We start from the raw sequence: 20958 nt of genomic DNA, 5'->3' as shown, positions 1-20958 counted from the left end.
CAGGGCTGCCAGAAAGTGTCCCTGACACTAACAGATGTCCCTGACATTGCTAACAGAGCAATGAGCCTCATGTGGCTCTCCTGCCAGACGCGGTGGAGCCCTCCACCGGGGGTTGTTTTTTCCATCCATGTCTCACCTACAGATACGCCTTAGATCTAGAGGGCACTGAATTCAACACCAAGTGTGGTCCCTTCTCCCTCCAAAATATCTCCCAGAGAGTCATTAAGAGCTCAGGCTCCGAAGCAAGACAGGCTAAGTCCCAATCTGAGCTCAGACACTAATTAGCTGGGTGACCTAGTGGAAATTACTTTACCTCTCTGTGCCTCAGGGTCCTTCTCCTTAACGTGGAAATAAGGATGATACCTAACACATAGGACTGCTCTGAATTTTAATAGAATGTGAAGCAATTAGTCCGGCACGCGGTCACAGCCAGGCGGTGTTGGCTATATTAAAATTATCTATAATTCCCCATGTTTCCGTTGTTTTACTGCATAACAAACTACCCCCAAGGCTAGTGACTTAAAACCTCTTATTTGCTCGCTATCCTACAGTATAGGTAGGGCTCAGCAGGCCCAGCTCGTCTTTGCTCTATGTGTATCACCTGGAGATCCGCTTCTGGGGCGGCCTCACTCACATGGCTGGAGGAGGAGGTTTCTGGCCTTGGACTCGTTTCTCCGTGTGGTCTCCTTGCATTGCTAGGCTGGGCTTCCTGGAGCATCCTCAGGGCAGTCCTCAACCCGGTCACAAGGGGAAGACAACAGCAGAAGTTGCCAAGCCTTCTGAGGATTTACACCCAGGACTGGCCCAGAGTCACTGTTGTCACCTGATGGTTAAAGCAGGTCATAGGGCAGTCCAGATTCGAGGGGACGGGAGCACGCAGGTGTGATAACTGAGAAGTGTGGTTCAGGGGGGCCACCCTGCTGGCACACGTCCCGCCTGCTCTCCCTCTCTCCCCTGCTGTGTTCGAGCCCTGCAGCTCTCAGGCTTCTGCCTTTTGCTTCGGAGTTTCCCCCTGCTCCTGGTCGCCCCTGCCCAGTCCCTACTTCAGCCCAGCGCCAGGCTGATCAGTCAGAATCACAGGCTGCATCATATTCCCCTACCCCAAATGCCCTGCTGCACTTTCCCACCCCAGACCCTAGGTCCTCAACACGATAGCACCACCCGTTGGGAGGACCACTCTTATGTCATCCCCTGAGGAGCTGGTCTCTTCCTCATGTCTCAATGCCCTTCTCAACAACCTTTGTTCTGTAGAGCCCTTCCTGAACCCCCCCCCCCCCCAGAGCCAGGTCACTGTCCCCTGCAGACCTCCCAGGGTGTCATCTTGGCCTCCCCAGAGCTCAGGGCCTGGTATTTTGTCTTGGTATTCTCAGGTATTCATTATGTTCAGTCATTGTTTGGTACGTGGATGGATGGATGGATACATGGATGCATGGATGAATGAATGATCATTGTGGCCCCTCAGAGCTATACCTGGGACTAAGATGCCGTGACCCCAGTTTTGTCCTTCCCCTGAGCTGCCCAAGGCTGGACTCACACCTTGAGATGGTACCATGAGGGTACCTTGGGTACGTCAAATCATGGAGGAGCAGCCAGCCCCCTACAGAGAGGTATGAGGGCCAGGTCCTGAGTCTCCTAAGCAAATCCTTGAATGGCCTGGGGCGTATCTGGAACCTGGAGCCCAGGCTGCAATAAAGCCAGGATCCCAGCGGCAGCAGCCGTCCTAGAAACAGCCCATATCCTTACTACCAAACTTTGAAATGGAATAAAGCAGTAGAAGGTGGGGGTCTGGGTGGATGAGGGTAGCCCCAGTCCCACGGAGTCTTTGTCCTCCAAATCTGGCATCCGACCCTCCTTCCCAGAGCCCACTGCACTCACTTGAAACCCACTTCCTGATTCTGGCTCCGCTTCCCTATAATGTGCAGGATGTTGGCCTTGCAGCTCAGAAAGATGTCTCAGAGCCTCCTACTATTCTGACTAGTCTTCTGGAGTGGGGTGGCTTGAGCTCATCTGGAGCCTTGTACCACTGAGTGATCCTGATGTTTTGGCTCAATTCAAAATGGTTTGAGGTCATGATCAATTCAGGGGGCAGAGCTATATTCAAGGAGCTTGATTTTTCAGGCAAATTCCATGCTTAGCATATGCTTTTCCAGTTGCTGCCCATGACTCTGTGCTTAACTGAGGAAATGCCATCCATACATCCATCTGCCCACCCACCTACACATCCATCCATCCATCCATCCATCCATCCACCTATCCATCCACCCATCTACCTATCCATCCATCCATCCACCCACCCACCTATCTATCCATCCATCCATCCATCCATCCACCTATCCATCCACCCATCTACCTATCCATCCATCCATCCATCCACCCACCCACCTATCTATTCATCCATCCATCCATCCATCTATCCATCCTTCCAACCATCCATCCAACCATCCATTTTGTCTCTACCACTTATCACTTCACTGGGCTTGGGCAGTTTCTTCACCTCCCTGAACTTTTGTTTCTTCCTCTATAAGTTGAATGTAATGGCATCTACCTCATACAATTGTGCTGTGGTGAACTGTGATATTAACACTAGAGAATTGCCTGGCACCTGGTAGGAAGCACAGAGTGAATGTTATTTTTTCTTCCCTTTTCGAGAATAGACAGATAACTAGAAAACTATAAAAAGACAAATGTATCATCAGGAACTGAAGTGTGTGAAACCAAAGGCAAGAACACTAGAAACTCTTGCCTGGCTTTCTGTCTCCTGAAACTGCCCTGGGAGTTGATATTTAAAGCCACTTTGAAAAGTCGAGTATCCAAAATATATTTGAACGGTTCAATGGGGATGCTGACCTTCTATAATAGGCTCATTTGAAATGATCCTGCTTTGCTACTTCCTCTTAGAAAGATAAACAAGTAGCCCACAATGGCCGCTGTGATGTTTTCTTTTAAATCTTGCTTTCCAAATGTAGGACTTGGCCGCTGGACAATCACCCGGGGGCTCGCTCCCCGCACATGCTCTCCCTGAATGCAGGGAGCTCTAGCTTGGAATTCCTGGGGCCTCATTAAGCCCGCTGTGACTAAGTGATCTTGCCTGGTGCTAAAACTGTTTAAAATGACTTGGCAGCAGCCAGAAGTCAGGTCTCTCTGTTTTTTCTCAGTTACTCCCTCTTTGTAACCCCCCGCCTACATGTCATGAAGTGAAAACATCTTTCTTTCCGGATCTGGTGCAGGACAACCTTTCTCTCTCCCTGAAAAAACCTCATCCTAGTCTTTCTGGAGATTAAGGAAAGGGAGGCAGAAATCTGCCCCTTTGTTAATCTCTCCTTTGAATAAGATTTAACTCCTGGGAAAACCTCTTCTCCACTCCAAGTCATTCTTTCCTCCCTTCCTCCCCCCACCCCATTTAACTCTTCTGCCCCAGGCCACAGGCAGCCTCTGCCACTGCTCTCCTGGACCACCTCTGTTTTCCCAAAACGGGATGGGGGTGGGGTGGAAGGGAGAAAATCCCAGTCAAGCCAAGGCCATCAGCGGTTCACCACAGCTCCGTTTCGGGGGCAGGAACTGATCCCAGGAACTGAAGGGCTGAGAAAGAAATTAGTATTTTATTACACATTATGTAAATATGACTCTCTCTTTAAAAATTAGACCATCAAAATGCTAAAGTCTTTTGACACCATCTTTCAATCTGTTCTTGTCACTCACTCTCTCCCCAGAGGGAACCACTCTTTTTTTCTAGGCCCAAGCACCTAGAGCAGTGCCACGCACAGAGCCTAGCTCTCTAACAGTGTTCTGTAGGTGTGTTTTTATGCAAGTGCTATGAATCCACAGATCTCAAACATTAGGTCCAGCTCCCTATTTATAAAAAAAATGTTTTAAATGTTTATTTACTTTTGAGAGAGAGAGAGAGTGGGGGAGGGGCAGAGAGAGAGAGGGAGACACAGAATCTGAATTAGGCTCCAGGCTCTGAGCTGTCAGCACAGAGCCCGACGCGGGTCTCGAACCCACAAACTGGGAGATTATGACCTGAGCTGAAGTCGGATGCTTAACTGACTGAGCCACCCAGGCGCCCCTAGTTCCCTATTTTGATATAGTATTTCATTTCATGAAAATACCAGTGTATTTGATAATCCCTTTACCAATGAATATTTTGTTGGTTTCAATTTTTGGCAATTACAAACAAGGGTGCAATGAGTGGTCCTGCACAGGATTTCTTGGGCATGTGGGCAAGCATTTCTGGGGGGTGCATGCTGCAAAATGGGACTGCTAGGCCCAGGGTGTTAAGCATTTTTAGTTTTGTTTTTAATTTTTTAAAAATGTTTATTTTTGAGAGACAGAGAGAGAGAGAGAAAGCGCAAATGGGGAAGGGGGAGAGAGAGAGGACACAGAATCAGTCTGAACCAGGCTCCAGGCTTTGAGCGATCAGCACGGAGCCTGTCGCGGGGCTGGGACCCACTAACCATGAGATCATGACCTGAGCCGAAGTCGATTGCTCAACCAACCGAGCCACCCAGGTGCCCCAGCATTTTGAGTTTTCATAAACAGTTCACGTGTTACTTTCCAAAGTCATTGCACCAAAAGCACCCGTTTGCCTACATCCTCACCAATACTTGAAGATGACAGTTCACGTTTACAAGGCATTTAGCGACCTGCTGGCTGTGTTCTTTATGTATGTATAGTAAATATCTAAATATCTATTCAGGGGCGCCTGGGCGGCTCAGTCGGTTAAGCGGCCGACTTAGGCTCAGGTCACGATCTCGCGGTCCGTGAGTTCGAGACCCGCGTCAGGCTCTGTGCTGACTGCTCAGAGCCTGGAGCCTGTTTCAGATTCTGTATCAACCTCTCTCTCTGCCCCTCCCCCGTTCATGCTCTGTCTCTCTCTGTCTCAAGAATAAATAAACAGTAAAAAAAAAAAAAAATCTATTCATAGATCCATGGATAGATTATATCAGCTCATTTAATCCTCAGAAAGGTCCAGTGGAGAGGTTCTACTATCCTCTCCGTCTATAGACCCGGGAGCCGAGCACGAAATGTTTAAGTAACTTGATACCATCAAACCTTTCATCTGCGCAAAATGACACCTAAACCGATGTCACTTCCCTCACTTTTCAGGTGAAGAAACAAGTCTCAGAAGGGAAGTGCTTTATCAAAGTCACCTGGTCCAGCCCAGCCAGGTTTGGGGGTAGCCTGGGCAAGCACGCTTTTACTGCTACTGCAGTTGTAAAGTTCAGGTGAGCTGGGTAAATGAGAGCCTCCTCTGAGTGACCCGTGAGGTGACTGCTTAGAGGACGCAGCGGGAGGGAGGCGAGGCACCCTTCCTTCCCGCCCGCGCCGCGCAGAAGTCAGGCCGGCGCGCCCCCCACCCCTCGCTTGGCTCCCGGCGTGCGGAGGAGGGAGCGGGAGACGGCTCGGGCTCGCACCGCGCCCCCTGGCGGCCCCTCGCGAGCGTGCAGCCCGACGCCCCAGGAGAGTAACGGGCCGCGGGGAGGGCGCCCGAGAGGGCCGGGAGCCGGCGCGGGGCCGCCCCGGCGCGCGGAGATAAAAGCGGGCTGGCGGCTCGGCCGGCGCAATCTGCGCGTTCTCCTATTGATTAGCAGCGTCTGCCCGGAGGCCGGGATGCCCGCGGCGCGGGGCCGGGACGGAGCGTGAGAGCCGGGGAGTGGCCAGCCCGGCGGCCCCGCGCGCAGCCCCGCGCCTGGCTGGGCATAGCCCGCGGGCCAGACCTCGGCCGCGCCGGCCCGCCAGCCGGGCCGGCGGCGGGCGGCGCGGCGGGCAGCGGAGCCGAACGCCTGGCGCGGGGGCTGCCATGGGGCTGTGCTGCTGCAAGGACTGGAGGGGACACCTGCCGGCGCCCAAAGGTAACTCTTGGGCGCGCACGTGCGCCGCGGGCTGGGGACCTCCGCGCTCGGGAGCGGGGCGCGCGCCGCGGGCTCTCTCCAGCTACTGCTGGGGGGTGCCAGACCCGCTTCGGGGGCTTGTCCGCCACTTCTCCGGGGCCGCCCGCTACCTGCCTCAGCCCGGGAAAGGGTTCAGATGTGGGTGCAACTCCCCGAGAGTCCCCGAACTTCGGAGAGTGCGTCCAGGGGCTCCTCTGGCTCCGCGGAGCCCGGCTGGGGCCTGGGGTCGGGGCCCAAGGCGGGAGGGGAGCCGAGCGGAGGGGGAGCGCCCGCACTCACGGTCCGCCAAGTCCAAGGCTGGGGCGGAGGAGCCCCCGGCGCCCGGCCCCACCCCCAGGTCCTCCGCCTTGGGAGCCCGGCCCTCCGCCGGCGTTGCCTCTGCGGCTTAACCGCCTCGAGAGGGGCATCCGTTCTGCTCGCCCGCCTCTGTCACAACCTTGGACCGAGGGGCCCTGACTCAGAGTTTTACAAAAGTCGCGGCGAAACGTGCGAGGGGAGCTGCTTGTGGAATGCAGCAAGCTTGCAGAGGGCTCCACGCCGAGAAGCTGGCTGTGGAGCCGGCTGCAGCCAGAGGTCTGGCCTCCTTCGGGCAGTGGCCCTTCCGGCTTTTAACCCTTGACTGACTGAACCGATCCTGTTGATTGTCAGAAACGGTGGTGCGTCGCTTTACTGCTGCGCTTCCCAGACTCACTTTACCCTAAACCTCACCTGACCCCCTCCCCCGCCTGCAGCTCATTAAACGTGCAGATCCCCGGGCCCCACCTGAGCTGCCGGATAGGCTTTGGGGAAAGGCCTGGGAAGCTGTGTGTTTAAGGACTTCCCCAATTGACTGCCTTGAGCAGGTGAGTTGGGATGCCTTGCCTGTGAACAATGAGGTCAGTGTCGACTTTTCCAGAATGGGCCCCAGGTTACCAGTACCTTGAAAATTATATTCTGGATCCAGATGAAGGTATGACTGTGTCAAGAAGCTTGAGGGACTCTTGTCCAGGTGATAATGATGCCACCAATGTACAGGTTTGTTAAAAAAGTTTGAGATAGCTTATAACATGTAAAATAAACATTAAAAAAAAATGAACAGGATTCACATTTAAACAGGACTGATAGAGCAAAGAGAGAAAAGAGACTAGTTGATCTAGCCATAAGATACTATCTGTGGTTGAGCCTTTCTGCAGCCAAAACCAAATAGGAATTGTGACTAGCTGCATGGTTCTCATTGCCCAGGGCAACAGTTTTCTTAGCATTTGATTTGGAAAAGAAAAAAAAGCATTTTGCAGGTGGGGCTTCAAGGCTGGAGGGAGGGGACTGAAAGTGAGTGAGTCTTGATGGTTCCAGTAGCCAGGACGGTGGGAGGACTCAGAGGGCAGGGTTTTGCTTCCTGCTGGCTGAGGGCAGGTCAGAGCAGAGCAAGAAGGATTTCACTGGGGGCTGGCAGGATTGGAGCAGCTTTGGTCCTTCCTGACCCTTCTCAGTAAACAGGGCCAGGGGTGGAGCCTGGGTCCCAGAAGCAAGGGTAGGTTTGCAGGGCATTGGTTTGCAGGTATTGGTAGGGAGGGTACATAGTCAATTAGCAGTCCTAGAAGGGGGCCAGGGGCATCTCCTGCTAGCTTTGTCTTCTGGGGCTGTGGATGCCCAGGCTACACCCGTCCAGGTGAGGAACAGGTCTGGTGTAGGAATGTTCCTCAACCGGCACCCCCACCCACCCACCCATCCCAAGGCCCAGCTGGCACCCCCACCCACCCACCCATCCCAAGGCCCAGCTGGCCCCAGCAACCTGGGAGCAGAGACCCAGTCTGAAGAGTCCACATGGTCCCGCAGCCCATGTGAGTTAGCAAAGCTGGCCGAGTCTGGAGTGAGAGCGGGTAGGGGCCACTGTGACGCCGGAACGTGCATGCCCTGTCCAGAGCGGGTGGCCGGCCAGCCACTGCCAGGCAGGAAGGATTTTCTGTGGTTCAAGGAAGGCAGATATTTGGGTTTTTAAATGTAAAATCTCCACAAATGTTTAGATGTTGTTGCCTCATTTAACAAATGTTGATGTTTGGACCATTGTTCAGAACGAGTTCTGCCTGAAACAGGGACCGGGGGGTAGGGGGGGGGGGATGGTTCCTTAGGCAGATAACCTTAGAAATCATGGGTTCTTGGAAGGTTTTTCACTGCCAGACTTCTCAGAGCTTTTAACACATTGGTGCAATTCTGTACCTCCAAGTTGGGTGGATAGCAGGTACAGTTCCAAACCTGTACCCGGGGAATCTGCCTTTCACGGAGCATCTCACAGCACCCGTGTCTTTGGACACACTTTGAGAAAATGCTGCCTTAGACGTTAAACTGATTTCAGTTGTCACAGCAGGGACACGGCACATCTGTTTCCGAGGGGTGTGTTCTGTGTTTCGCCGCTGCCCCTACCTGAGTAGGAAGCTCTCTGACTTTCCAGACTAGAAATGTGTAATAGGTATTTCATTTAAGAAAAGATCGGAAGAGAGTCCATTAGTTCCTCCGTGACTTAAAATTTCCCAAGATGAGAGCTGTTGTTAATGGGTTGCGTTCTTGGCTCTTTCTGAAACAAAACTTTTAGGACAGAATATTTGACTGTGTTATCCCTGTGTGAAAGTATACTTGACAAAGCAGGAAAGCTCAGGTAATCGATCCCATGAAGAGGGCAGCAGAAATCCAGCAAGTGCCAGAGACACGAGGGTGGATCTCTTCATCGCGCCTTCCTGTCACAGCCTGGCACTCCCCCCCCCCCCCCCCCCCCCCCCCCCGCCCCAGGAGACACCTGCCCTCTCACTAGTTGCAGGGCTGCAGGTGGGCAGCGTGGACCTGAGGAGGGACAGCTGCAGGTGGTTTTCGGGCATCATATGCAGTGGCCCTAATCGCGCTTACTGACGCACGCAGGACAGATCACTGCAAATGGGGCATTCCTGGGTCCTGGGTGCTCCTGAAGAGGCCGAGAGGTCAGTGAGTGCGATCTGATGCGTAGAGAAGGATTACCCCTCCTCCAAGCAGGGGGCACATGTACTTGATCTGAACTCTGGGAACACTCCAATTGCATTGTTTCTAGGCAGGGTTTCCGGACGTTCCTGCCATGTGGCGCTCTATGGTGGGTCTGTTGAATGGCAAGTTTCATTTTCTTCTACTTTGCCATGTGGGCAAAGGCCAAGACTTAGAGAAAGAAGTGGTTCAGGAGCACGGCCTTGAGGCAGCTTTCGTTCGAGGTTAGGGAGGGGCCATGAGCAGACCGGTGGGCCCCTAAGACCTCAGCCCCCAAATCACCCCTCCTGCTGGTCTCAGCATTGGGAGCCCTCCTCTGTCTTCCAGGATCTTGCCCCCTGTCAGGTCTCCTCTCTCCCCAACACCCTCATCTTTCCTTCTGTTGGCTCCTTGTCCACCTACAAACCTGCCCAAGTTACTCATCAGAACATTTTTTAAAAACCAACCTCTTGTCCCCATGTGCACCACAAGCCCTGGCCTTGTCTCTTCTCGATCACCGGCTCTCCAGTAGGGGTTGGCCTTCCTGCCTCCTCCTTCTCCTCTTGTACTTATCCCTGCTATCCATGCTGGACCTGGTGAACTCTGAGCACCTGGGGGGCTGCCCCACGCCCCGCCTCTGTCCACCTCCTGGACCACAGGGGCTGCCCCTGCCCAGCCCTCTATCTCTTTTCTGCCCTGTTCCCTTTAATGCACCAAGTTCAGCTGGGAATTCTGTTTCATCTTCAGAGCTCTGTCTATAAGTCCCAGAAATCTCATGCAGGGCCCTGATAATTGTGCTCACCTTTAAGCAATCAGCACCCTTAATCCTTTACCCCCACACCCCTGCAGTGGCCATCTCCAGTCTGCAAATCCCGAACTCCGCCGGAGTCCTGGGCACTCACCTGCCTCTTCTCATGGTGTTCTGGCTTCCAGCCTGCCTGCTGCTTCATTTCCCATCATCAAAGGCTGACAGCTCCTGTGATCCCGCCCAAGGCAGTGTCCCCATCCCTGCTCCCGTGGCCACCGTGATGCCTGTGCAGACCCTCAGCATCTTGCCCGCACTGGCTTCCGGGCTGGTCATCCGGGGTTCATCCTTGCTCTTTCTAGTCCACTGCCCAGGCCAGCACCCCGTGCACAGCTCCTGTCACACTACGTCCCTCCTCAAACTCTGCCTCGGCCCCGGAGTGCTTACAGAAGAAAGCCCAGCTTCTTAGCCTTGCTGGCTTTGCACGTGCCCCACCCCTCCCCGACACAAGACCTGGACCCCTCTGGTCCCTGCATACCCCACACCTACTCACAGAGCCTTTAGTCAGGCCTGAGAAGGGTCAACCATGGGGAAGGTAGGCCGTACCTGGAGCCGCCTCTGAGCCCCTGGCCCACAGGCCCTGTTCATTTCATTCTTTCCAGTGCCCGGTTGGTCTGGGCCTGTCACCTCTGGGATCTGACACTGTGCTCTGCAGAGAACCTGTGCTCGCTGCATGGCGTAGAGATGGAGGAGACTGTCGTGTTCACCTTTGCCTGTTGTTGTTGCCCGACTTCCAGGGGAGCCCAGGGGAAACCCTGCTGGGAGTCCAGCCCCACTCCATGTATCACTCAGCTGTGCTAGAGCGAGGCACAGGGTGTGGACTCTGTGCCCCTTTTCTGATGGACAGAGGGCTTGTCGGGGCTCCTTTCGGCCTGGGTGCAGAGGCCCCTGGGCCAGGCTGGGCACCATGCAGATGGGCAGGCAGAGGTGTGCCCTGTCCCAGAGGGAGGCATGGCTGTCACTGGGTGGAAAGGATAGAACTGGTTCTACTGGGTAAACTCCTATAGAGCTGCTGAGCCCACCTCTCGGAGAAGGTTCCATTTTTCATAAAATCTTCCCAGATTGCTAAGAGGCAGCTGTCATCCAGGCTTCAGTCCGTCCATTTAACAGCTCTCTGTTGGACACCCACTCTATGCCAGGCCTTGTGCCCAGCTTGAGGATAAAGAGTCGGGGACGGTGCACCTCTGCCTCCCCTCCCCCGTATGCTCACAGCCTGGCTGGCTGGAGACCCAGGAAACAGGGACGCTGCAGACTGAGAAGATACGCAGGGAGAGCAGTGAGCCTAGGTGCTGGGGGCTGGGGGCTGGGGTCCCACCCAGCCTGGCAGTTCAGAGAATGCCCAGAGCAGCTGATGCCTGAGCCGAGTCTGGACAGAGAATATAGGGAAGGGCTTTCTGGACCCCAGAGATGTGCCAGGGCCCAGGCATTCGGGGACTGCAGGGTCGGCCAGCAGAGGGTCTCCTGCCTCCCCGCAGCTCCCTTGCTTCTTGCTGCCTACTCCTGGACCCACACAAGCAGATGCTTCTCCGCTCACTTCTGCCCCCCGCCCCCCCGCTTGGCCCTCTTGCTGGCAAACCATTCAGAGTGACGATTTTTTTCAACCCAGGCCTGGCTCCGTGCGCCAGACCTGCTTGACGCCTCCATTGGGCTCCCCTGGACCGGAGAGTGGCCAAAGCTTATCAGGCTAAATTGAACTCTTGATTTTGTGCTTCTGCTCTGATTTGCTGTCACCAGCTCCTGCCAGTTCTGAGTCCCTCTGCCTGTGTCCTTCCCAGGCCAGATCCCTGGTCCCAGCCACCCGTATGCTGCCCGGACTACTCCACTGGCCTCCTGTCCCCAGCGCGTTCCCCAGCAGCAGGCAGTGTCTGCTCAGGGTGCCTGCAGGATCTCATTGTTGCCTCCTTACAAATGCTCACTCAGTGACTGCAGTGACGTTAACAGAGAGCTCTCAATGCTGCTCACAGGCGGCCAGTGTGGTCACACACACCCAGCCTGCCTTCCTGTCCCGTGTGCCTCTGTGTTCTCTCCACCTCTGGCATCGCCCAGGCACTTCCCTGCCTGGAGTCACCTTGCACCTGCTTTTGACCTGGGGACCCCAGCATTTCCTGGGAGCCTGTCCCTGACCCCTGTTACTTGCTCACTTGCTAGCCTGTCCTTTCACTTTAAAACCTATCACAGTGTGTAAATACACACGCCAGTTTGTAAAATGAGCCAGAAGCTCCCTGAAGGCAGGGCAGAGCTGTGTCTTTTGCTCGCTTCTCAGAAGGCTGGCAGAAGCCAGGCTGTGTGGGAGCCAACCTTGAAGATGGTGGAGACCTCGCCAGGACAGACATGAGGCCAGAATGACCTGTCAGAAGGTTAGGGCCTCCTGCTCCAGGGTTGCGCTCAGGGACCAGAACCCTAAGGCCTTTGGTCTGTAGCTCAGAGTCTGCATGGGTCCCCCTCTGTTTCCAAGGAGTGTCCCTCTTTGTTACCTCTTTCCCATTCAAGTGTTCTGGGCAGCAGCCCTGTGGGTTTTTCGGAGAGGGAACCAGCCTTAGGCAGAGGATTTGGTTCCATTTCCTAACCAGGGGATCCCAGGCCACCCCTCACCTCTCTGAGCCTCTCCATCCCCACCTGTAAATGGGGACAGGCTAACTTCAAAGGTTGTCAGAAGGCTGTTGATAGTTCTTTTAGCTGGGTTACCACTTAGAACCTCAGTTTCCTCATCTGTAAAAAGGGAAATAGGTAAGACTAGATGATCTCTAAGGTCGTGTCCACTTATACCTCAGGCTGTTGTCCGAGGAAGCTCAGAACTGCTCCGTGTTCCTAGCAACAAAGCATTAAGAAGGGCACATGCCTCTTCCTTCCTGCACAGAGAAGGGCTCAGCCGGTGATTAGCTAGCTGGGGACACAGGGCGTGGGGATTTGATACTGCAAGGATAGATCAGCAGCCTCCCCCTTGGGCAAAGTTCATGAGCAGGTGTGTTTAACCAGCACACACCCATGACCAACAGTGCTGGCCTCAGAGGAGAACCGGTCCTGGGGAGCCAGAAGTCTCTGACCTTGGCCATTAGGGCAGCAAGCCTCCCTGAGAGCTGAAGAGTCCCAAGGCCTGAAGAGAGAGGGGAAGAACATGCCTGGAGCTGTGTTTTCTTGTCTTGTTAGCCTGCAGGCCCTTGTACCTGTAAGGGGGCTCTCCTTCGGGAATGCTGGGACCAAAATCCAGAGCATCCAAATGAAGTGAATCCCTGAAGTAGTTGTCTTCTCCTACCTGCTCCAACCCAGCTAGGTGGCTGATGCACGTTCTGCCTGAATTACAACTTTTGCTGGAGTCTTCCCCCAAATATCCTATCACTACCCCCCTTTTTTTTTAAACAGCTCTAATTGAGACGTATTTCACGTATCATAGAATTCATCCTTTCAGACTGTACAACTCAATGGGTGTTAATATATTCACAGAGTTGTGCAATCATTACCATCATCTAATTTTAGAACATTTTCATTACCCCCCAAAATGAACCCTATATCCGTGAGCAGTCACTCCCCATTCCCAAGACAACCCTCCCCCCACTTTTCCTATTGCCCAAACAACCGCTAAATTGCTTTTATACAATATAAGGCCTTTTGTGATTGGCTTGTTTAACTTATCATAGTGTTTCCAAGGTTCGTCTATGTTGTAGCACACATCAGTACTTCATTCTGTTTTATGGCTAAATACAGTCCCTGGAGTGAGTGGACCACATTTTGTTTATCCGCTCATCAGTTGATGAGCATTAGTGTTTTGCTAGTATTTTGTGGAGGATTTTTGTTTGTGTGTTCATAAGGAATGTTGTGTATAGTTTTCTTGCAGTGTCCTTGTTTTTATCAAGAGAGGAATACTGGCTGCACAGGAGCTGGGGACCCTGCCCTTGTCTTTTCTGTTTCTTGGAAAAGTTTGTCAACAGTTGGTATTAATACCTTAAATATTTGATGGAGTTTACCCATGAAACTGTCTGTTATTAATTCCTCTTTAAATGACCGGTAGAATTCATCAGTGAAAATTGGAGGGTGGGGGCAGGGAATATTTATTAATTCAGTCTTTTGTTAAATAAAGGCCTATTTAGGTTTTTGGTTTCTTCTTATGTCAGTTTTGGTAGTTTATGCCTTTCCAGGAATTTGTCTATTTCATCCAACTTACTCCATGTTATTCCCTTATGATCCTTTTTATTTCTGTAAGGTTGACGGTGATGCCTTCTGTTTCATTCCTGATTTTAGTAATTGGAGTCTTCTCCCCCCCCCCCTTTTTTTTTTTGGTTAGTCCAGCTAAGTTTGTCAAATGTGGTGATCTTTTCAACGAACCAACTCTTGGTGGTTTTTTTTCCCCTATTGTTTTCTAGTCTTTATTTCTGGTCTAATCCTAATTATTAATTTCTAGTCTAATCTTAATTATTTCCTTCCATGTGTTTGACTTGGGTTTGGTTTGTTTTTTTTTTCTAGTTTCTGAAGGTGTAAGGTTAGGTTATTGATTTGAGATCTCTCTGCTTTTATAATGTGAGTGTTTATAGCTGTAAGTTTCCCTCTAAGCACACTGCATCCCATAAGTTTTAATATATTGTGCTTTCACTTCAACTCAAAGTGTTTTTAAAATTTCTTTTGTGATTTCTTCTTTGGTTATTTAGGGGTGAGTTGTTTAATTTCCACATTATTTGTGATTTCTGTAAATTTCTTTTCCTTATTGATTTCTAAATTTATTGCTCCTAAGCTGGTGAATATACATTCACATTTTATTTTATTCAATCCATTTAAATGCTTAAGCCTTGCTTTATGATCTAGCATATGGCCTATCCTGGAAGACCTTCCATGTGCCCTTGAGATGAGCGTGTATTCTGTTCTTGTTGGATGGGATGTTCTATGTGTATTTGTTAGGACTACTTGGTTCCTTGGGTAGTTCAAGTCTTTTGTTTCCTTATTGATTTTCTGCCTAGTTCTATCCATTATTGAAAATGGACTACTAAAGTCTCCAATTTTTTTAAGTTTATTTTTTTTTAGTAATCTCTACACCCAATATGGGGCCCAGACTCACAACCCCAAGATCAAGAGTTGCATGCTTTTTTTTTTCTTTTAACATTTATTTATTTTTGAGAGAGAGAGAGAACAAGTGGGGTGGGGGGCAAAGAGAGAGGGAGACAGAGGATCTGAAGCGGACTCCTCACTGAGAGTGGAGAGCCCAATGCAGGGCTCGAACTCACAAACTGCGAGATCATGACCTGAACCGAAGTCAGACGCTTAACCGATCGAGCCACCCAGTCACCCCCAGGAGTGGCATGCTTTTCTGACTGAGCCAGCCAGGCACCCATAAAGCCTCTAAGTATTATTGTGGATTCCCACTTCAATTCTGTCCATTTTTGCTTCAGTATTATGGAGCTCTGTTGTTAGGTGACATGTGTTTATTTATTTATTACTGTTTATTTTTGAGAGAGAGAGAGAGAGACACAGCATGAACGGGGGAGGGCTAGAGAAAGGGAGACACAGAATCCGAAGCAGGCTCCAGGCTCTGAGCTGTCAGCACAGGGCCCGACGCGGGGCCCGAACTCACAGACTGTGAGATCATGACCTGAGCCAAAGTCGGATGCTCGACCAACTGAGCCACCCAGGTGCCCAGGGGGGACATGTGTTTATAATTGTTGTATCTTCCTGCTAGAATGACCCTTTTATAATTATAAAATGTTCGTCTTTGTCTCTAGTAACATTTTTGTCTTAAAGTCTATTCTGTCCCATATGTGTATAGTCATTCTGGCTCCTTTTGGGTATTGTGTACATGGTCTTTTTCTGTCATTTCACATTTTACCTGTTTGTTTTTAAATCAAAATATGTCTCTGATAGAGAGTATGTAATTTGTTTTTTAATCCATTTCCATTTAATATAATTACTGATAAGATGGATTTATGTCAGCCATTTTGCTATTTGTTTTCTATATGTGCCATGTCATTTTTGTTCTATTACTGACTTCTTTTTATATACATAGATTTTTTTTGTTGTATCATTTTAATTTCCTTTTGTTTTTACAGTATTTTTTTAAAATGTTTATTCATTTTAAAGAGAGAGAGAGACAGAGTGTGAGTGGGAGAGGGGCAAAGGGAGACACAGAATCCAAAGCAAGCTCCAGGCTCTGAGCTGTCAGCACAGAGCCCAATCTGGGGCTCGAACCCACAAACTGTTACATCATGACCTGAGCCAAAGTTGGATGCTTAACCAACTGAGCCACCCAGGTGCCCCTCTTTACAGTATTTTTAAGTTACTTTCTTAGTGATTGTTCTTGGGATTACAGTCTGCTCTCTCCCCTTCCTTTGTGCCATTATTGTCATACTGATTACATCTTTTATGCATTATAAGTGCATCAACACAATTTTATGCAGTTGTCTTTTAAATCACATAGAAGGAGGGGCACCTGGGTGACTCAGTCGGCTAAGCATCAGACTCTTGATTTCAGCTCAGGTCGTGATCTCACGGTTCGTGAATTCAAGCCCCCGTGATGGGCTTTGCGCTGGCAGTGTGGAGCCTGCTTGGGATTCCCTCTCCCTCTCTCTCTCTGCCCCTCCCCTGTTCACGCTCTCTCTCTCTCTTTCTCTCTCTCAAAATAAATAAACTTTAAATCAGATAGAAGGAAAAAAGGCTACAAAAAATACATCTATACTATCTTTTATATTTACCTATATAGTTACTTTTATCGGTGCTCTTTACTTCGTGTAGATTTGAGTGACCATCTAATGTTCTTTTCATATTTGTCTGAAGGGTTCCCTTTGGGGCACCTGGGTAGCTCAATTGGTTAAGCATCTGGCTTCAGCTCAGATCATGATCTCACAGTTCATGGTTCGAGCCCCACTTCCGGCTCTGTGCTGACAGCTCAGAGCCTGGAGCCTGCTTCAGATTCTGTGTCTCCATCTGTCTCTGCCCCTCCCCTACTCATGCTGTCTCTCTCTCTCCCAAAAATAAATAAACAGTAAGAAAATTAAAAAAAAAAAAAAAAACACACACAATGAAGGGTTCCCTTTAAAATTTCTCTGAATGCACCTCCAGTGCTCAGAGAGTTTATGACTGTCTTAGGCTTGACTCCCCCTGCTTGTGCGTAGTTGGCCAGAAGTGAGAGATTGAGCACGGGGACTTCTCAGGTCTTTCCTGCTCATCAACACAGCTGTACACGTGTACGTGGACTTCTAGATCACCGGAAGTATATCAGGGCTTTTCAGAGCTCCTAGTGGATTTCTCCGTCCCTGGATCTTCCTTTTGGCCAGCCTTGTTTGCCCAAATCAGCTTTAGACAGCTGTAATGATAAAGAATTACCCCTGGTTGTTTTGACAAATGCCCTGGAGATAGGGCTTTTCCACAGAGTGAGTCAGGTCACATCGTGACAGTGCTATGTAAATGGGGCTTTTTCAGAGATCTGTAAGACAGATCAAGTTGCCACAGTGGGGGACTTTCTGAGATGCTAAGTCATACCAAGGTAAGGGAGCAGTTCTTCCGTCTTCTTTGGCTTAGGCCTTGTTCTTCTTTTTAAAAAAAATTTTTTTTTTAACGTTTATTTATTTTTGAGACAGAGGGAGAGCATGAACAGGGGAGGGTCAGAGAAAGAGGGAGACACAGAATCTGAAACAGGCTCCAGGCTCTGAGCTGTCAGCACAGAGCCCGACACGGGGCTCGAACCCACGGACCACGAGATCACGACCTGAGCCGAAGTCGGACGCTTAACCGACTGAGCCACCCAGGCGCCCCTAGGCCTTGTTCTTCTTACCTAAACTGCTTGGATGTTTAGGGGGGAACTGGAGGTGAGTTAAGGTGCTTGAGGGCTTGGTTTCTGGGAGGCAGTGTGAGATGTTGGAAGCTCACGGAGCTCTGAGTTGGGCAGGCCCGGTTCTGCATTTTGGCTGTGCCACCTGCTGTCTGGACAAGTCACGTCTCTGAGCCAAAGAGGGATACTCTTGTCTGTGACTTGCAATTCTGACAAGCTCACCAACATGTCCAATAATGGAAGTGATTATTATTTACCTTGAGGCTTAGGGTGAGATTCTAAAAACTGATGAGGCCAGTGTTGCTTTGCTGAAAGGAAAGCGCTTACAACACACATAACACCCACCGTGTGCCGAACCCTGAGCTTAGTTAGCACCGGTCATGTACGAGTTCACTTAATCCTCACAGTTGCCTTCAAGGGGATTCTGTTCCTTGTGTCATTTTAGAGATGGGGAAACCGAGGCATTGAGTTTCATGCCCAAGGCCGCTCAGAACCAGGAGTCCAACCCAGGCTGTCTGGCACCAGAGGCTACCCTCCCAGCCTGCACTCCGCATTGATTTCATTCACTACCACATGACCTAGAGCCAGGCACTCACTTTGACAGCTAGCTGCAGAGCACACACTAGAGAATGAAACAAAAAGCAGCACACGGCCTGCATGCACGAAACTTGGAACAGAAAGCTGGCCACCCCTGGTCACATCCAGCTTAGAAAGAGTCAAAGGTTAGTCACAAACCGGCAGCTTCTCCTTTGTGGCTTCTGCTGGGCCAGCTTCCTCTCTGAGGATCAGTCATACACAGGACCCGCCCCCTGCCCCCAGCCCCATGGAGTTCCCTTTAGGGCAGGGGCTGTGGTGTCCCTGAGCCTGCTCAGACTCTCACACTGGACCGGACCCAGGATGCTGTGCTTCGGCCCCCCTCAGTCAGCTCCCCACGCAGAGGCCCAGGAGCCAACGCGAGCGGCGGGGGTGTTCAGTCACATGGTGCCCACTGAGACCCACCGGGGCCTTGCAGGAGCAGGTTCACTTCCCCAGGTTCACTTCAATCTTTTCAGACTCAAATGAGTCCACCACAGCCAGTGATGTCACAGTGGCCGCTGCCTGCCCGTCGCATGACTGTCTCTGCAAGAACGGAGCACAAGGTGTGGATCAGGATCTGGCGTGGGGCCCTCTGCACCTGTTCGCCAGCCTCCATCTCAGACCTCCCTGAGGACGGCCCTAACCTGGCAGGTTCTCAAATTCCTTCCTGCCCGGGAGGTCTGCAGGCCTGGCCGATAATCAGATGGCACTCACCAGAAAGGCTAGGAGGTTTGTAAAACGCAGAAATGCTTCCTTACCAGTCAGTGAATGGTCACTACCCCCAGCCTCCCCGGGGGCTCCGCAGTCCCCTCACTGTCTAGAACCTGAAACTTCACGCCTGGCCCAGCAGGGTAAGGCCCACCCTGTTCTGACTGGCCCTGGTCCCCATGGAGCCTTCGTTCAGGATTTTAAACACCACCCAGTCAATGTACATCAACCACTTCTGGAGAAGAGAGCCCCTGAACTTGGGAGCAAGGAAATATCTTTGAGGTTAGGTAGTTTCCTTCATTTATTGGCTAGGAGAATCAGATGGAGAGAGGTCTGGGTCACTCTCCTAGGGCACATGGCTCATTGGGACAGTGTGTGAGCCTCTTATAGGTCGGGGGTGCAAAGTAGGGGGACAGCAGGAATGGCCTTGGAGTCCAGGCACCCCGGTATCAAGTCATGACTCTCCCACATTGACCTGCGTGCCTCTGGGCCTGTGTCTGGGCTCCAGGCCTCAGTCCCACGGCTGGGAGCGCACTGCATCTCCTGCTGCCCCTGCCTGATGCAGCGACGCCGTGTAGGAAAAAGACCTGTGTAGGATCAGTGCCCGCCAGCACCAAATGCAGCCTTCCCCAGACAGCTGGGGCTATGGAGACAGCAGCACCTTCTAACTTAATGAGGTCCCAGGGCCGTGCCCAGGGCCACCTGCCTGTGAACAAGCCACTACCTGCCTTGTCCCAATTCAATGTGGGGAATAAGCAAGTTCCAGGGAAGGCATCCCAGGGGAGGGTTAAGAACATCCACCATTCAATACCAGGGCTCAATCGTCGGTACTTAGAGATGGAACATATGGACTCCGAGAGTGTGATCCTCAGGGATCACCTAGCCAGACTTTCTCATTTTCCAAATTAGTTTTTTCAAAAGCCCCAAAGAGAGGAAGTGACTTGTCAAAGACCACACTGCAGGTCAGTGGCCCAGTCCCTTGAGTCTGAGGTCCCCTGTACTCTTGGCTCTAGACAGGTCTTTCTCACCTCATTCTCATTTGGTCCTTATGGATTAAGTGCCAAGTTCTGTGCACAGAACTGTGCTCAGCCTCGTATAGAGAGGGTATCGCGTTTCCACCCCCCAGTGTTTAATGGAGGGAAGGGGCAGGACACAGAGGAGTTAGTCAAGGCATGGTTGAGGGTTGGGTGGCGGGGACTGATGCGTGTGGGGGAACTACCCTTTCATGCCACCTCTGATGGCTGGGTGCACCGTCAACGCCTCGGCCATGGCCCCTGCTCAGAATGTGCTGGGGGGGTCGAGGCAGGTCTGTCAAAAATGATCCTTCCTCGGGGCGCCTGGGTGGCTCCGTCGGTTAAGCATCTGACTTTGGCTCAGGTCACGATCTCAGTTTGTGAGCCCCAGCCCTACGTCGGGCTCGGTGCTGAGAGCTCAGAGCCTGCAGCCTGCTTCGGATTCTGTGTCTCCCTCTTTCTCTGCCCCTTCCCTGCTCGTGCCCTGTTTCTCTCTTTCTCAAATAAATAAACATTAAAAAGAAAATGATCCTTCCTCTGTCGTATAAGAAGGGACAGACGGGCTTAGATCTGAGCCTCTCTACTTTGCCACAGGCCCCGGCCTGCTCTGCTGCCCTGTCTTGCTCATTTGCGTCGATTCCACACTCCACAGCCCTGCTCTGATGTCTTTGTAGATTCACAGGGTCAAGAGGGATCCCTTTAGGCCTGCCCGGTTTCTCAGCTGTAGTTCAGAGATAGTTTATGTGTGGAACGCACGCATCTGTTAAATAAGCGGTCTTTCATTTGGGAAGGAAGTGAGGCTGACACTTGTTGAGTGCCTTTGGTACCAAGCACAGCATATTCTGCGTCTCCAAATTTTCGACCTTCGCTGTGAGAGATGTCCGATAGCCTTGGTCTTCAAGATGGAGACATGGAGACTGAGACATCTCGCTACGTTTAAGCCTCTCTGAATGACCCCCAATCCCTGTTCTTTTTCTCTTCCCTCGGCTGTCTTTCAAGTCTCAAGAATGGACTCTTCTGGAAAGATTCCAGATAATAGTCCTTGGCTCCTAGGACTATGAGTCTTTGAGGTTTCTCTGGCTACCTAATAAAGTGACTTGTAATAAAAGCCTAAGGACATTCTTCCTTCCTGTGCCCCCCTCCCCTGTGACCCACAGGACATCATCAGAGCTAAGAGATCCGGGAGTAGCAGGTGCCAGAAGGTTGTTGGATCCCCTTGTTATTCAGAAAGGCTGGGGAGCTGCTCCTTCCCCA

General features: G+C 51.4%; 1 protein-coding gene across 5 annotated transcripts in view; it reads left to right on the top strand.

The window, feature by feature from the left end:
* The window catches only part of ARHGAP22 (Rho GTPase activating protein 22), a 171070-nt gene that overhangs the window by 98854 nt on the left and 51258 nt on the right, over positions 1-20958 (top strand). Inside the window, exon 1 of one of the 5 annotated variants that reach the window (XM_042959994.1) lies at positions 5168-5225. The exons of the other annotated variants lie outside the window; for them this stretch is intronic. The gene's annotated coding sequence lies outside the window, so the exon portion shown is untranslated. Of the gene's footprint in view, positions 1-5167; positions 5226-20958 lie in introns of those variants that run through there. 5 annotated transcript variants of the gene reach the window in all.

Source organism: Panthera tigris, chromosome D2, assembly GCF_018350195.1.
Source record: "Panthera tigris isolate Pti1 chromosome D2, P.tigris_Pti1_mat1.1, whole genome shotgun sequence".
In the NCBI taxonomy this organism is placed as follows: Eukaryota; Metazoa; Chordata; class Mammalia; order Carnivora; family Felidae; genus Panthera; species Panthera tigris.
This window is presented reverse-complemented; position numbering and strand designations above follow the sequence as displayed.